Source organism: Nomascus leucogenys, chromosome 6 (assembly GCF_006542625.1).
Source record: "Nomascus leucogenys isolate Asia chromosome 6, Asia_NLE_v1, whole genome shotgun sequence".
NCBI lineage: Eukaryota > Metazoa > Chordata > Mammalia > Primates > Hylobatidae > Nomascus > Nomascus leucogenys.
This window is the reverse complement of record NC_044386.1, coordinates 109,464,232-109,482,769: the sequence shown is the minus strand read 5'-3', so window position 1 is coordinate 109,482,769 and position 18,538 is coordinate 109,464,232. Positions and strand designations below refer to the sequence as shown.

At 41.2% G+C, this 18,538-nt stretch overlaps 1 protein-coding gene across 4 annotated transcripts in view; it reads right to left on the bottom strand.

Annotated features, from left to right (window-relative positions):
• BLM (BLM RecQ like helicase) overlaps positions 1-17,221 on the bottom strand; it is a 99,511-nt gene extending 82,290 nt beyond the window's left edge. The window contains exons 1-2 of one of the 4 annotated variants that reach the window (XM_030815030.1): positions 17,127-17,221; positions 11,082-11,191 (exon numbers count right to left, since the gene is read on the bottom strand). The gene's annotated coding sequence lies outside the window, so the exon portion shown is untranslated. The remainder of the gene's footprint in view (positions 1-11,081; positions 11,192-17,126) is intronic. The other 3 variants (XM_030815033.1, XM_030815032.1, XM_030815031.1) reach the window with 3 other exon arrangements.
• Between the last annotated feature and the right edge of the window lie 1,317 nt (positions 17,222-18,538).

Below are 18,538 nucleotides of genomic sequence, written 5' to 3'. Positions count from 1 at the left end.
GCTGGGACTACAGGCGCCTGCAACCATGCCCAGCTAATTTTTTTTTGTATTTTTAGTAGAGACGGGGTTTCACCGTGTTAGCCAGGATGGTCTTGATCTCCTGACCTCATGATCCGCCTGCCTTGGCCTCCCAAAGTGCTGGGATTACAGGCGTGAGCCACCACGCCTCGCCGATTTTTGCATATTCTTATAAAATTCCTTTTCTGTTTTAGTTAGTTTCATTATTGATTTTCTGCAGTATGCCAGATACACTACCATATCACCTGCAAGTAGGGACAATATTACTTTTTATTTTCCAAATCTTGTGCCTCTAATTGATTTATCTAACTGCATTGGCTAAGCCCCCAGTACAATGTTAAATACAAGTGGAGTTGGTGAGTATCTCTGCCTTTTTCTCAATCTTAGTAAAAATGCCTCTAGTATTTTCCTATTAGACAAAATACGGGATTTAGGAATAAAGTCTCTCTCTCTCTCTCCCTCTCTCTCTGTGCGTGTGTGTGTGTGTGTGTGTGTGAGAGAGAGAGAGAGAGAGAGAGAGAATACCATCATTAAGAAGTATTGATTGGCCGGGCATGGTGGCTCACATCTGTAATCCCAGCACTTTGGGAGGCCGAGGTGGGCAGATCACCTGAGGTCAGGAGTTTGAGACCAGCCTGGCCAAGATGGTGAAACCCCATCTCTACTAAAAATACAAAAATTAGCCAGGTGTGGTGGTGAGCGCCTATAAACCCAGCGACTTGGGAGGCTGAGGCAGGAGAATGGCTTGAACCTGGGAAGTGGAGGTTGCAGTGAGCTGAGGTCATGCTACTGCATTTCAGCCTGGGTGACAGGGTGAGACTCCGTCTCAAAAAAAAAAAAAAAAAAGAAGTATTGATTATAATATAATTTCTTAAGAGTTTTTACTATATATTGGTGTTGAATCTTGTCAAAGGCTTTTTAGCATATATAAAAGTAAATATATGAGTGTTCTCCTTAGGTTAATTAATATGGTGAATTACATTGATGATTCTAATGTTAAACCATCTTTGCATTCCTGGTATACATCTTGGTGATGAGCTAATATTTTTGTAATAGAGTGCTGGATTCTGTTCTGTTTGGTAGTATTTTATTTAGAACTTTTACATAATTTTTATACATAATATTCATCTGTAATTTTCTTTGTGCTACCTTTAATTTGTATGTTAAATATTTGTTTTATACTTGCTTCATAAAAACCAATATAAAATAATTATGCTGTGTAAAAGAAGTGAGATACAAAAGAATACATACTGTATTATTACATTTATTAAAAGTCCTAGAACATGCTAATTATTCTACAGTGACAGAAACCAGATAAGTGGTTGACTGGCAAGAATAGAGCAAGAAGGCAGAATTAAGGGGGATGAAGAAACTTTTGAGAGTGATGGATATGTTCATTAACTGAATTATGGTGATGATGCATGTATGTCAAAACTGAACAAATTGTATACTTTAAATATGTGCAGTCTATATCAATAAAGCTACTTTAAAAAAGAGGGGTCTAAGAACTAAAAAGTGTTTTAAGATGTTTTACTTTATTTCACTTTAGCCCTTCAACAACTGGAGACAGACAACTAAATCAGCATTTACAATACCACGCTATTTAGAAAATAAAGAATTTGGAAGTTTTCCTTCTTTTCTATGTTCTAAAACAATTTATTTAGCATTAGGATTATTTGGACTCCATAAATGTAGTAGAATTTTCCTGTTAAACCATTTGGACCTCATGTTTTTTATTTTTCAGTGAGATAGTTATTTCATAACCTTAAAAACTTATTCAATGGAAATTGAGCTATTTAACTTCCAACATCTACTTGAGTCAATTTTGGTAAACAAGATTTTCACACATAATTATCCATTTCATTTTAGTTTTCAAATTTGTTTACATAAAGGTATGCAAATTAATCTTGTTATAAAAACTATCCTGTGTCAATGGTTACTTACCACTTACCATTTCTTATTCTGTATATTTGTAATTTCTATTAGGTTAATTTATTTGCTTCATTAAACAATTCAAGATACAAATCTTTTTTTTTTATTTTTTTGAGACAGAGTCTCACTCTGTCACCCAGGCTAGAGTGCAGTGGCACGATCTCGGCTCACTGCAAACTCTGCCTTCCAGGTTCAAGCAATTCTCCTGCCTCAGCCTCCCGAGTAGCTGGGATTACAGGCGCATGCCACCACGCCTGGCTAAGTTTTTGTATTTGGTAGAGACGGGGTTTCACCGTGTTGGACAGGATAGTCTTGATCTCCTGACCTCGTGATCTGCCTGCTTCGGCCTCCCAAAGTGCTGGGATTACTGGCGTGAGCCACCGCGCCCAGCCAAGATAAAAATCTTAATTTTTGAATCAGATGTTTTTCTGTTCTCTTACTAATTTCTCTTTTTATCTTTATTTATTCTCTTGTGCTTTCCTTTGATTTACTTGTTTTTCTTTTCCTAACTTTCTAAGTTTTGGAATTTACTTCATTATTTCCCTTTCTTCATTTATAATATGTACTGAAGATTATAAATTTTCCCCTGACTAGTGCCTTGCCTTTTTTTTTTTTTTAGAATCTGATATGCTGTGTTTTCACTTCGTTAATTTTCAGAAATCCTTTATTTCAGTTTCTATTTTCCTTACATCCAATAGTTGTTTTCAATTTTCCAGATGGAAGGGCCTTTCTGCTTTTTTATAAATTTCATTTTTAATTTCTAGTTTTGTTGCATGGTGATCATAATTATAATATTTCTACTTTATGAAATTACTAATGTTTTCCTTGTTACCTAATATATGAACTATTTTTATGAATGTAAATTGTTTACTTGGGAAGATGATATACTGCACTAATTCTTCAACTTTTCTGTAGGTTTTTTTTTCTGTAGGTTTTTAAAACTTCAAAATAAAGAAAATGAGATCTAGAAAATCCCTTTGTATTGAAAATGAAGAAATATACTTGTGAATAAGCCATCGGTCAAGTAAGATATCATAGTGAGTGTTCAAATACACTTTAAACTGAATAATGGAAGTCTACACATAAAAATATGTAATATGCAACTAAAGAAGTAGTTACAAGAAAATGGATGACTCTAATTATTAGAAAAGAAAGAAACTGAAAATATAAGCCTGATGAAAATAGAAAGGAGGAAGTTTTAAAGATAAGAGGGTCAGACGCAGTGGCTCATGCCTGTAATCCCAGCACTTTGGGAGGCCAAAGCAGGTGGATCGCTTGAGGCCAGGAGTTCAAGACCAGCCTTGGCAACATGGTGAAACCCCATCTCTACCAAAAATACAAAAATTAGCCAGTTTCATAAATCTGTCTCAAAATAAATAAATAAATAGATTTTAAAAAAAATTTTAAGAGTAAAAAATAATAGATACATAATAGAGAGGATCAATAAACCAAGTTTGTTCTGTGAAAAGACATAAAAAGAAGAGATTGAAAGATGAGATTTAACTACATATGCTATAGATATTAAAAGATAACATTAGGCTGTTATGAACAACTTTGCATCAATAAATTTTAAAATTTAGATGAGATGGACACATTCCTTAAAAATTAACTTATCAAAACTCACTCAAAAATAAACAGAAAACCTAATAGCCTTATAACCATTAAAGAAGTCCTAAAGATGGTCAAAAATCTACCCACAAAGATAGCATCAAGACCAGAGTGGCGCAGGTGAGTTCTTCTAAGCACTTATGGCAGTAAAATATTCCAGTTTTACATAAACGATTCCAAAGTATAGAAAGAACCAACTCCCCAACTCATTCTGTGAGGCTAGCATAAGTCTGATACTAAGTCCTGCAAGGGCAGCTCATCAGTGAAAAATTCCAGGCTAATTCTTTTTCATAAATGTAGATGCAAAAATCCCAAACAATATGTTAGCAAAGTAAATCTAGCCATGTATAAAATATACCACGAGCCACGGGCATGGTGACTCACACCTATAATCCTAGCGCTTTTGGAGGCCAAGGCAGGAGGATTGCTTGAGCCCAGGATTTCGAGACCAGCCTGGGCAGTGTGATTAAATTTCATCTCTACAAAAATCTATAAAAATTAACTGGGCATAGTGACACTTGCCTATAGTCCCAGCTACTTGGGAAGCTGAGATGGGAGAATGACTTGGGAGATCAAGGCTGCAGTGAGCTGAAGTCACGCCACTGCACTCCAGCCTGGGTAACAGAGTGAGACCCTGTCTAAAAGGATAAATAAATAAATAAAATAAAAAATACCGAGACCAAGTTGTGTTGTCTAAAAAATGACTCAGAAGTGGCTCGACATTTAAAAATCAATTAATATAACTCACCACAACATTAAAGCTGAACAATCATATCACTGTCTCAAGACTTCTAAAATAAGCATATGATAAAATCAAACATCCATTCACAGTGAAATCCATTCATAATGAAAACTCTCATCACGCCGGGCATGGTGGCTCACTTCTGTAATCCCAGCACTTTGGGAGGCTGAGACGGGCAGATCACGAGGTCAGGAGTTCGAGACCAGTCTGGCCAATATGGTGAAACCCCGTCTCTACCTAAAATACAAAAATTAGCTGGGCGCGGTGGCGCAGCCTCTAGTCTCAGCTACTTGGGAGGCTAAGACAGGAGAATCACTTGAACCGGGAGGCGGAAGTTGCAGTGGGCCAAGATCGTGCCACTGCACTCCAGCCTGGGTAGCAGAGCAAGACTCCATCTCAAAACAAAAACAAAAACAAAAACAAAAAACAACTCTTATCAAACAGGAATAGAAAGGAACTTCTATAACCTGACTGAGAGAATACAGTAAGATGAAATTTAGGAAACTTTTCTTTTTAGATCAGGAACAATTCCAGAACGCCCACTATCAACACTTTTATCTGATATACACTGGAAGTCCAAGCCAGAGCAGTAGAGCATAAACAATAAATAAAGGGTGTGTTAACTGGAAAGATGTAAAATCATTAATATTCACAAAGGCTATAATTTTGTGTGTGGAACATCTAAAAGAATCTTCAGATTAAATTATTAAAATTCTTGGCCGGATGCAGTGGCTTAAGCCTGTAATCCCAGCACTTTGGGAGGCCAAGGTGGGTGGATCACAAGGTCAGGAGTTCGAGATCAGCCTGGCCAACACAGTGAAACCCCGTCTCTACTAAAAATAAAAAATAAAAAATAAATTAGGTGGTCGTGGTGGCACGTGCCTGTAGTCCCAGCTACTTGGGAAGTTGAGGCAGGAGAATCACTTGAACCCGGGAGGCAGAGGTTGCAGTGAGCCGAGATCACACCACTGCACTCCAGTCTGGGTGATAGAGCGAGACTTCGTCTCACAAAAAAAAAAAAAAAAAAAAACTTAAGTGAATGCAGGAGGCAGAATAATGTGACCACCACCACTATCCCCATCTCCCACACCCATCCAAAGATGTCTATATCCTGATCCTTGGATGTTGTGAATATGCTTGGTTACATGACAAAGGTGAATTACTGTCATACGGAATTAAGATTGCTAATAAGCTGACCTTAAAATAGGAAGATCATCCTGGACTAACCAGATGGACCCAATGTAATCACAAGTGTCTTTTTAAGTGGAAGAGGAAATAAGATGCCAGACCAGAAAGATGGCAACTTCAGGAGGACTCGAAGTTGCTGGCTTTGATAATGGAGGAGGAAAGCCGAGTCAAGGAATATGAATAGTCTCTAAAAGCTGAAAAGGGGAAGGAAATGGATTCTGCCCTTGAGCCTCCAGAAAGGAACTCAGCCTGCCAACACCTTGACTTTAGCCCAATGAAACCCATTCAGACTTCTGAACTACACAACTCTAAGATAATAAATCTATGTTGTTGTTGTTTTTATTTATTTTATTTATTTTGAAACTGAGTTTCTCTCTTGTTGCCCAGGCTGGAGTACGGTGGCGCGATCTCGGCAAACTGCAACTTCCGTCTCCTGGGCTCAAGCAATTCTCCTGCCTCAGCCTCCTGAGTAACTGGGATTACAAGCGCGTACCACCATGCCTGGCTAATTTTTGTATTTTTAGTAGAGATGGAGTTTCGCCATGTGGGCCAGGCTAGTCTCAAACTCTTGACCTCAGGTGACCTGCCCGCCTCGGCCTCTCAAAGTGCTGGGATTACGGGTGTGAGCCACCGTGTGTTGTTGTTATTTTTAAATAGAGACATTGACTCACTGTGTTGCCCAGGCTGGTCTCGAATTTCTGGGCTCCCGCGACACTCCCACCTTGGCCTCCCAAATTGCTGAGATTACAGGCATGAGCCAATGTTCCCGGCCTCTATGTTGTTTTAAGCCACTAAGTTTACGGTAATTTATTACAGCAGCTATAGAAAACTAAGACAGTGTGTTTAGGAAGACTACCGGAGACAAGGTCAATATACAGAAATAAATTGTTTTTCTATATCACCAATAAACAAAAAATAAAATGTCAGAAAACTTATTTACAATGACATCAAAAATTTAAATACCCGGCCGGGTGCAGTGGCTCATGCCTGTAATCTCAGCACTTTGGGAGGCCAAGGCGGGTGGATCATTTGAGGTCAGGAGTTCGAGACCAGCCTGGCCAACATGGTGAAACCCCGTCTCTACTAAATATACAAAAATTAACTGAGCGTGGTGGCAGTACTGGCACGTGCCTATAATCCCAGCTACCCGGGAGGCTGAGGCAGGAAAATCGCTTGAGCCTGGAAGGCAGGCGTTGCGGTGAGCTGAGATCACGCCACTGCACTTCAGTCTGGGCGACAGAGTGAGACCCTGTATCAAAATAAATAAATAAATAAATAAATTTAAAGAAAATATTATATACCTAAAAATACATCCAACAAATTATGTCCTTGATATCTATTCAGAAAATTGGGCCGGGCACAGTGGCTCATGCCTATAATCCCAGCCCTTCGGGAGGCCAAGGTGGGTGGATCGCTTGAGCCCAGGAGTTTGAGAGCAGCCTGGGCAACACAGCAAAACCCTGTCTGTACAAAAATACAAATATTTGTTGGTCATGGTGGCACGTGCCTATGGTCCCAGCTACTTAGGAGGCTGAGGTGGGAGGATCACCTGAGCCCAGGAGGTTGAGGCTGCAGTAAGCTGTGATTGCACCACTTGCTCTAGCCTGGGTGAGAGAGCAAGACTCTGTCTCAAAAAAAGAAAAGAAAATTGTAAGTCGTTAAGTCAAGGAGGGAGGAAACAATCATATGAACCATATTCACATTGGAAGACAATATTGAGATGCTAATTCTCCCCAAATTCATCTATAACTTGATGCATTTCTAATCAAAATTCCAGTTTTTTTTTTCTGGAGGAACTTAATAGCTAACTTCAATATTTTGCTAGAAGAACTTACGGGACTCAGTGTATAGTTGTACTCACAGCTAACATTTATTATATCACCAATACTTTAAGGATACACAGCCAGATCAGCAAGGGAAAAAAAAACACATCAAGTAGTGTCTGTAGGAATTCATGCGCAGGCTTCCAATGCTCTCTAACTCCTGAGAAAGTGCACGCTCTCTCAGTGAAAATGCAGCTATGTGTGTGCAATGTTTCTGCCCAAAAGCTGGTTAGAGACTCTGAATCTAGGGGTTTTATTGAGGGCTGGTCACTTAGGCACCTTCCTCCCACCAAAATTTCAGACTCCCAGAAGGAAAACAGGTATTAGTGCCCACTGTAGCCACAGTGGGCAAAACAACCTGATCAGTGTAGGAAAGGTTTCAAAAGTCAAGTTCCCAGACACAGCCAGGGACCAATTTTGCAAGCAGGCTTTTCTGAAGGTAACAGTTTCAGGCCTACTATATTAGCTCATTCATGTACAAGTTATATCTATGAAATATAATATACAATAATTCACAATAAAAGATGTTAAAAAAATAGTGCAAATCAAAACCACAATTAGGGTCAGGCACAGTGGCTCATGCCTTGAATCCTAGCACTTTAGGAGGCTGAGGCAGGAGGATTGCTTGAGGCTAGGAGTTCAGGACCGGCTTGGGCAACACAGCAAGACTCTGTCTCTACAAAAAATTTTAAAAATTAAAAAAACAAAAACAAAAACACAATGAAGTATCATCCTACCCCAGTTAAGACAGCTATTATCAAAAAGATAGAAAATAGCAAATGCTGGTAAGGATGCAGAGAAAAGAGAACTCTTACACTTCCACTGATGGTGAGAATATAAACTAGTACAGCCACTATGGAGAACAGTATGGAAGTTCCTCAAATAACCACAAATAGACCTACCATATGATTCAGCAAACCCACTACTGAGCACTTATCCAAAGGAAAAGATGTCAGTATATCAAAGAGACATTTGCACCCCCATGCTTACTGCAGCACTATTCACAATAGCCAAGATATGGAATCAACCAAGGTGTTCAACAAGCGATGAATGAATTTAAAAAAATGTAGTACATATATACAATAGAATACTATTCAGCCATAAAAAAGAATAAAATCCTGTTATTCACAGCAACATGGAACCTGAGGACATTATGTTAAGTGGAATAAAGAACAGAAAGTTAAACACCACATGTTCTCACTCATATGTGGAACCTAAAAATCGTTGCTCTCATAGAAGTAAAACCTAGAACAGAGGACCCTGGAGGCTGGGAAGGGTAGGGGGAAAGGTGTAGGGGGAGATTTGTTAAAGAACACAAAATTGGCTGGGTGTGGTGGCTCATGCCTGTAATCCCAGCACTTTGGGAGGCCGAGGTGGGTGGATCACCTGAGGTCAGGAGTTTGAGATCAGCCTGACCGACATGGAGAAACCCCGTCTCTACTAAAAATGCAAAATTATCCAGGCATGGTGGCGCATGCCTGTAATCCTAGCTGCTTGGGAGGCTGAGGCAGGAGAATTGCTTGAACCCAGGAGGCAGAGGTTGCAGTGAGCCGAGATTGTGCCATTGCACTCCAGCCTGGGCAACAAGAGTGAAACTCCATCTCAAAAAAAAAAAAAAAAAAGAAAAGAAAAGAAAAGAAAAGAATACAAAATTACAGCTAGATGGGAAGAATAAGTTCTGGTGTTCTGTAGCACTACAGGATGACTACAGTTAACAATAATGTACTATACAGTTTCAAATAGCTAGAAGGAGGATATTGAATGCTCCCAACACAAAGAAATGATAAATGTTTTAAGATGATAGATATGCTAATTACCCTGATCTGATCATTATATAGTATATGTATCAAAATATCACTATGTACCCCCTAAATTGTTGGGGTACAATTATGTCAATTTAAAGAAATGTAAAAATAAAAAAAATCATTGACTAAAATTATGTTAAATCTACTTAAAAAGCCAAAGTAGAAGATATCTTCTATACCTATGTACACATGTGTATGTACACATATATAAAAATGTAGGTAACTATATATAAACATGTTTATATGTACATAAAACAGAGACAACTCAATAGAGAAGACAGAAAACTTAAAAAGGGACTGTAGGCCAGGCGTGGTGGCTCATGCCTGTAATCCCAACACTTTGGGAGGCCAAGGCGGGCAGATCACGAGGTCAGGAGATTGAGGCCACCCTGGCTAACACGGTGAAACCGTGTCTCTACTATAACAATCCAAAAAAAAAAACTAGCCAGGCATGGTGGCAGGCGCCTATAGTCCCAGCTACTTGGGAGGCTGAGGCAGGAGAATGGCGTGAACCCGGGAGGCGGAGCTTGCAGTGAGCCGAGATGGTGCCACTGCACTCCAGCCTGGGCAACAGAGCGAGACTCTGCCTCGAAAAAAAAAAAGGGGTGGGGGGGACTGTAAAAAAGAGGAAATAGCCCATAAACACATCAAGGTACTCATCTTCACTAATAATCAGAGAAATTAATGCTACCAGAAAATACTACTATACATGAATATACCAGACTGGAAAATAAAAATAAAAATATAAAGTATTAGCCAGCATGCAGAGCAACGGAAAATCTAATACATTGGTGGGAGTGCAAGCACTTTTGAAAACAATTTAGTATTACATAGTAAGGTAAAACATACACACTCTTTGACCTATCAGTTTGTAATTAATTCAATAAAACCTTCCTCTGGGGGCCGGGCATGGTGGCTTACACCTGTAATCCCAGCACCTTGGGAGGGCAAGGTGGGCAGATCACTTGAGGTCAGGAGTTCGAGACCATCCTGGCCAACATGGCAAAACCCTATCTCTACTAAAAATACAAAAATTAGCCAGGCATGATGGTGCACGCCTATAACCCCAGCTATTCAGTAGGCTGAAACATGAGAATCTCTTGAACCCAGCAGGTAGAGGTTGCAGTGAGCCAAGATCATACCACTGCACTCCAGCCTGGGCGACAGAGTGAGACTCCTCAAAAAAACAAAACGAAACTTCCTCTGGGGAGGACAAAGGGGCTGGGGAGTGACTTAATCACCAATGGCCAATTATTTAATCAATCATGTCTAGGTAAAGAGGCCTACATAAAAACCCAGAAGGATAGGGCTCAGGGAGCTTCTAGGTTGGTGAGAACATGTAGAGATGGTTGGAGGCTGGTGTGCCTGGAGAGGGCATGGAAGTGACACATCCCTTCCCACATACCTTGTCCTGTGTATTTCTTCCAGCTGGCTGCTTCTGAGTTGTTTATAATAAGCTGATAATCTAGTGAGGAAACTTTTCTGTGAGCTGAATGTGGAGGACTTACCACTTGTGCTTGTAGTCTGAAGTGGGGGGTCTGGAATGGGGGTGGACAGGGAGGACTTAACATATGGGGTCTGCACTAACACCTGGCAGTTAGTGTCAGACCTGAGCTAAATGTAGGACAACCAGTGTCTGCTAAAGAACTGAACTATTGTGGGGAAAAAAAACACCACACATTTGGTGACAGAAGTGAAGAATTATTATATGGGTACAGAGTAGAGAGGAAATGGAGTTTTCTTTAAAGTGGTATACACGTAGAATGAAATATTCAGCCTTTAAAAAGAAAAAAACTGACTAGATGCAGTGGCTCATGCTTGTAATCCCAGCACTTTGGGAGGCCAAGGCAGGAGTATCACTTGAGCCCAGGAGTTTGAGACTAGCCTAGGCAACAAAGTGAGATCCAGTATCTACAAAAAATAAAAAAGTTAGCCAGGCATGGTGGTGCACTCCTGTAGTCTCACCTTCTCGGGAGGCTGAGGCAGAAGGATCATTTGAGCCCAGGAGTTCGAGGCTGCAGTGAGCTATGATCATTCTACTGCATTCCAGCCTGGACAGCTGAGCAAGACCCTGTCTGAAAAATAATAAAATACAATACAATTAAGTTAAATAATAAAAAATTCTTTAAAAAATCCTGCAACATGAGATGACACAGATGAACCTTGAAGCCATTATGCAAAGTGAAATAAGCCAGTCACAGGACAAATACTACATGATTCCACTGCAATGAGGTATCTAAAATAGGCAAACTCATAGAAGCAAAGAGGGGCACAGTGGTTGCCAGGGTAGGGGCGTTCAGGAAATGGGGAGTTGTTAATCAAAAAGTATAAAGTTTCAGTAATGCAAAATGAATGCATTCTAGAGATCTGCCATACAACATTGTGGCTATGTGGTCCTATACATGTAAAACTCTGTTAAGAGGTTAAGAGAAACAATTAAAAAAAATTTTTTTTTTTAGAGACAAGGTCTTGCTCTGTCACTCAGGCTAGAGTGCAATGGCACAATCATAGTTTACTGCAGCCTCAAACTCCTAAGCTGAAGTGATCCTCCTGCCTCAGCCTCTGGAGAATCTGGAACTACAGGTGCATGCCATCATGCTCAACTAATTTTTAAAATTTTTTATAGAGACAAGTCTCCCATTGTTGCCAGACTGCTCTTGAACTCCTGGCCTCAAGAGATCTTGCTTCCTCAGCCTCCCAAAGTGCTGGGATTATAGAAGTGCGCTACCATGCCTAGCCAAAATTACTATTAAAAAAAAAAAGAAAAGAAAAACTATATCTACAACGTGGAAGAATCTCACAAACATAATAATGCAAACTAGAAAGACTCAGTAGAATGCATATACTATCATCCCATTTACAGAGCTCAAAACCAGGCAAAACTGAACTATATTATTTATAGATGCATAGATCAGGGCAAACTATGAAGACAAGAAAAGCATTATCACAAAAATCGGGACAATAGGGCCAGGTGCGGTGGCTCATGCCTGTAATCTCAGCACTTTGGGAGGCCGAGGCAGGCAGATTACCTGAGGTCAGGAGTTTGAGACCAGCCTGGCCAACATGGTGTAACCCTGTCTGTACTAAAAATAGAAAAAATTAGCCAGCCATGGTGGCAGGCACCTGTAATCCAAGCTACTTGGGAGGCTGAGGCAGGAGAATCACTTGAACCCAGGAAGCGGAGGTTGCGGTGAGCCGAGATCGTGCCACTGCACTCCAGAATGGGCAACAAGAGCAAAACTCTGTCTCAAAATAAATAAATAAATAATTGGAACAATAGTTATCCCTAACATAGGGAGGAGGTATGAGAAAGATACGCTTCTGGGGTCCTGGGATCCTGGTAATATTCTATTTCTTTTTTGATCTAGATGATAGTTATGTGTAAGTATAATTTTATAATGAGTCTTCAATTTACTATGGATACAATATAATTTGTATGCATAACTAAACTTTGTAATTTCTTTGTAACTATTCTTTAAATTATGTAACTTTTTTTATTTTCATTTTTTGAGAGGGAGTCTCATTCTGTTGCCCAGGCTGGAGTGCAATAGCGTGATCGTGATCTAGGCTCACTGCAACCTCCACTGCCCAGGTTCAAGTGATTCTCCTGCCTCAGCCTCCCAAGTAGCTGGGATTACAGGCATGTGCCACCATGCTCAGCTGATTTTTGTATTTTTAGTAGAGACAGGGTTTCATCATGTTGGCCACACTGGTCTCGAACTCCTGACCTCATGATCCGCCCACCTAGCCCTCCCAAAGTACTGGGATTACAGGCGTGAGCCACTGTGCCCAACCAATAAAAATACTTTTAAAAGAAAAATTAGGCTGGGCGCAGTGGCTCACACCTGTAATCCCAGCACTTTGGGAGGCCAAAGTGGGTAGATTACCTGAGGTCAGGAGTTTGAGACCAGCCTGACATGGTGAAACCCCATCTGTACCAAAAATACAAAAATTAGCCGGGCGTGGTGGTGGGTGCCTGTAATCCCAGCTACCCAGGAGGCTGAGGCAGGAGAATCGATTGAACTCGGGAGACAGAGGTTGTAGTGAGCTGAGATCATGCCACTGCACTTCAGCCTGAGCAACAGAACGAGACTCCAACTCAAAAAAGAAAAAAGAAAAGAAAAATTAGCAACAACTAACAGATAAACGATTAATATTAAAAACATATAAAGAACATCCAGTTCCAGTGAACAAATGTTCAGGGAATATAAACACAACAGCTCACCAGAATATACAGACACTAAGTAAATTTATGAAAAAATTGTCAAATTTTTCTAATAATAACACGGAGCATCATTTCATACCTATTAAACCAAAGAGAGAGGAATATTGCAAAAATTTATAAGATAAATGACAAGCATAAAGACTGATCCACTAAAATAAATAATTTATTTAGATTTTTATTTTATTTTTTGGTAGAGACGGAGTTTTGCCATGTTGCCCAGGCTGGTCTTGAACTCCTGGGCTCAAGCAGTCCCCCACCTTGGTTTCCCAAAGTGCTGGGATCATAGGCATGAGCTACCACGCCCAGCCAGGAAATAATTTAATATTGAAAAAAGCAGGCCAGGCTCGGTGGCTCACGCCTGTAATCCCAGCACTCTATGGGCAAACTGCTTGAGCCTACGAGTTCGAGATCAGCCTGGACAACATGGTGAAACCCTATCTCTACAAAAAATCAAAAGCCCATTTCTACAACAAATACAAAAATTAGCCAGGCATGGTGGCACACCCCTGTACTCCCAGCTGAGGTGGGAGGATCACTTGAGCCCGGGAGGTTGGAGCTGCAGTGAGCCCTGTCTCAAAAAAAAAAAAAAAAAAAAAAAAAAGAAAAGAAAAGAAAAAAAAATTCCTCAAGTGTCAGGTTTAAAAAGAAAGAAAAAAGAAAAACACTTAAATTATGAATACATTAAGGCTATAGCTACCTAAGAAATCTATATAGCTAAATCTGTATAACTAATTTTATAGCTGAAATTTGGAAAGGACTCATGGAAAATAAAAATAGTTCAAGTGTTTGAAAGATAGGATTATGACTGGAATATTTTTCTTGACATTGAGAATATGTTTCAATAAAATACAGGAATTTTTAAACAAAGTAAACTCAATAGTTCCCTGTCATTCCAGAGAACAAAGTCCATATGTCATAACTCCAAGAATTTCCACTTTCTGTCTTCAACTTGTATTTTTCATTCAGCTAATATCTACAGTGACTACTCTGTGCCAGGCATCATGGTAGGCACTGAAGTACAGAGATGGGCAAGACATTATTACTGCCTTCAAGGAGCTTATAGACTAGCAGAAAATAGACATGTCAACAAATAATTACAATGCAACGAGATACGTCTGACAATCAAGTCTTTTCTTAAAAGACTATGGCTTCCCAGATTAAGGAAAAACAGGCAAGTGATAGAGCAGCTTTTCAAAGAACACTGAATTGGATCTTGAAGGACAAGTGGAACTTTACAGACAGGACTGAGGTTGTGAAGAAGAGTAGTCTATGAACTACTGGTACAAAGGCTGAGGTAGAATAGTATGTGTTAGAGAAACAGAATGCTCAAAAGCCTCTGGTATTATGCTAAGGAGTTTAGATTTTATCCTACAGGTAATGGAGACCCCTAAGGGCTTTCAGCACTGAAGTCCTAGGATTATTCTACAATTATCTTGGACCTCTTTATTCTGTCCATTCTTCTCTTAGAAAAAAAAACCATATATATGTAAATTAAAATATATATGTATATGTTTTAATTTTTAATATTTCTTACATAAAGATACAGAAAATAGAATTACACCCATGTACCCACCAATCAAATTTAAAAAGTTAAATTCGGCCCTATTCTCTCTCTTTTAAAGGCATGAAACATTTCAGGTAGATTGACTGATTTCAGGTAGATTGACTCTCACTCTGTCGCCCAGGATGGAGTGCAGTGGTGCAATCTTGACTAACTGCAGCCTCCTGGGTTCAAGCGTGCCTCAGCCTCCTCAGTAGCGAGAACCACAGGCGCACACCACCATGCCCAGATAATTTTTGTATTTACTATAGAGAGGGAGTTTTGCCATGTTGGTGAGGCAAGTCTCCAACTCCTGGCCTCAGGTGATTCGCCCGCCTCAGCCTCCCAAATTGCTGGGATTATGGGTGTGAGCCACTGTGCCCAGCCTCATTTCAGATATATTTAAAATCTCACTCATGGCCGGGTGCGGTGGCTCATGCCTGTAATCCCAGCACTTTGGGAGGCCGAGGCGGGTGGATCACGAGGTCACGAGATCGAGACCATCCTGGCTAACACGGTGAAACCCCGTCTCTACTAAAAATACAAAAAATTAGCTGGGCATGGTGGCGGGCGCCTGTAGTCCCAGCTACTTGGCAGGCTGAGGCAGGAGAATGGCATGAACCCGGGAGGCGGAGCTTGCAGTGAGCCAAGATTGCGCCACTGCACTCCCGCCCGGGCGACAGAGCAAGACTCCGTCTCAAAAAAAAAAAAAAATCTCACTCATTCCAGGAATGACTATGAAAAAGGAAAAACAGATAAAAATTTAAAAATCAAAACAAATAAACTATCACTCATTCCCCTTACCTTTTTCTCTTCCCTTCCTGCTTATATAGGTAATACCAACTGTCCTAAAGTGGATGTGTAGAATCTCCCAGCATGTTGTTTTACTGCACATCTAACACCATGGTCTTTTTCTAATTTTTTAACTCTTGGTTTCCTCAGTAAAATGAAGGAAATAACTACTTCTCCAGGTTACTGATAGGACTGTAAACTATACGTATAAGGTACCTATCATGGTGAGTGGCACTGAAAGTGACACAGGACCCAGAAATTTCATTTCCTCCCAGTAGATTATAAGCTACTTTCTGACAGTATAAGCAGCCCAGCTAACAAAATGTTGATTCAATTAATTCTATTTACTATTCCCCAAACAGAATACTTTTGCCTACCCCCTTCTTCACCTTCTGATCTCTCATGCAGTCTCTTGAATTCCTGTCCCTTAATCTTATCTGCATGGGTGGCACAAGGAGCTGTCAGTCACCTGCTCCATCTCACGCCATGAGGTACCTAAAGTTCTGTGTGACCTAAGCACAGGTGAGGGGTATTGGAGAAAGCCTAATGTTGTGGGACGTGCTTTAAAATCAGGCGCTCTTAGTTCAAATCCTGTATCTCTAGCACTTAATCACCAAATGCTCTTTCTGTACAGAGATAACCTCTTTGTGCTTCAGATTCTCCATGTCTAAAATGGGGACAATTTCATCCGATTCTCTGGGTAATGATAACAGAACCCTTACTGTGTACTATGTAACAGGTAGTCTTCGAAGCATTTATTATTGCATATATTAAGTCGTTTAATCCTAACAAAAACGCCAGGAAGTAGAAGAGACCATTTCCCCCATATGACAGACGAAAACTAAGACACTTAGTGTTTCAGTAACGTGCAGTAGACACCGAGCTCGATGTGAAAGAGCCAGAATTCGAACCCAAGCAATCTGATGCAGTATTCTTAACCACTTCGCTTTGCTGGGATATCGTAAAGCTACAGTTGTAAGATCACGGGTGCCAGGAACATGGCACACAGTAGACACTCAAAAACAAGAGTAGCCCAGCTCGTGATTATGGAAAACCACAGAAAAAGTACAAAGTGTTTTCGTTGTTCCTCAGGAGGGACACGGAGGTAGTAGTGCCAGAGGTCTGGGCTGGGATTACTCTGTGCAGGGCATCATGTTAGGCACCGGAGTACATGGGCAAGAACATGCCGGGTCCTAGCCCATGCTTGGCCTCCGACGCCCCAGGAGACCTTGGCAGAGTTCGCCCCCGCCCCGGGCCTCTGTTTCCCCATTTGGGAACGTATTTACGTATCTGCTGTCCTCCCAGGATGTTGGCCAGACTAGAGGACTCAGCGGGCCGAGGCGAACCAGTGCAGGAAACGGAAGAACCCGAGCGGCCTCCAGCTCCGGGCCGGGCCGCCAGAGCAGGGCTAGATCAATGCGGACCGACCCGTAGTTACGCGCGCGGCACTCACCTCGCATGCAGACTCCTAGCGGACGGAACCAGGATCCAAACTTCCCGCGCCGCGACCACGGCCGCCGCGCCGAGCGCTGGCTCACTTCGCGCCGGAAGCCTGCCTATTCCGATTGGCTGCTTCCTGGGGAAGCCGACCAATACTGTCGCACTCCGACATCTGTTCCCGCCCCCTCTGGCTGCTGGGGCGGGGTCGCCGTAGAGCGCCGGGAGGGACACGTATCTCCAAAGCCCAATCAGAGTCCGGACGGGAGGGTCAGGTGACTACGCTTACATCTCGGGCTTCCGGCGCTAGTTGGGTCTTTGTGTTTGGTGTTTTAGAGTCGGTGAAGGCTTTAAAGGAAGTAGGTAGCTGGAACCCGGCTGTGGCGGGGTTGAAAAGCCCGGACGTTTGAGAGGTGAGACTTGCCAGTTCCCACAGGCCAAGCATGGCGTCTGGACCCCGTTCTCTTGGCTCCGACGGTGTGTCTCTGCGATGTTTTGGCGGTCTCTCCTCTCCATCCCCTTAATAATACTGGTCTCTGTTTCACCCGTACCCCTCTACACGAGCAGGTGCAAATTGTCATTGAACCGGGAAAGTGGGCGCACACTCATATGCCTCCATGGACACGTGAGAAGCCATGCTTCTGTTTCAGCCTATTGCTGACACGCGGGAATGTGGGCCCTGTGATGCCAGATTTTTCTTTCTTTCCTTTCTTCCTCTCTTCTCCCCTCTCTACTCCCTTCCCTCTTTCCTTCCCTCCCGCCCTCCCTCCTCTTTGTGTGTGTGATAAAATCTATCTAACATAAAATTCGCCATTAAGTGTACAGTTCAGTGGCATTAAGTACATTCACATTGTTGTGAAACCATCACCACTATCCATCTCCAGAACTTTTTCATTATCCCAAATAGAAAATCTGCTTATTACACAGTAACTCCCCATTACCCGTTTCTCACAACCCCTGATAGCAGATATTGCACTTTCTATCTGTGAATGCTAGGTACCGCATATAAATTGAATCATACAATAATTGCTCTTTTCTGATCGGCTTATTTCACTTAGCATAATGTCTTCAAGGAGCATCTATGTTGTAGCATGTATCAGAATTTCTTCCTTCTTGAGGCTAAATAATATTCCATTATACATGTATACCACATTTTGTTTATCCATTCATCCATATAAATGGATGCTTGGTTATTCCCACCTTTTGGCTATTGTGAATAATGCTGCTATGAACTTTGGTATACAAATAATCATTCTCCACATAATACGCAGAAAGAGTTTTCTAAAATGTAAAAATCTGTTCAAGTTACCTCCCTCCTGAAAATCTTCTATGGTAAATTGAAACCAAAATGTGATACTATTAAACACTCCATAGAATAGCTGAAATGAAAAGACTGACAATTCCCTTAGTTGCAAAGAGGCAGAAATG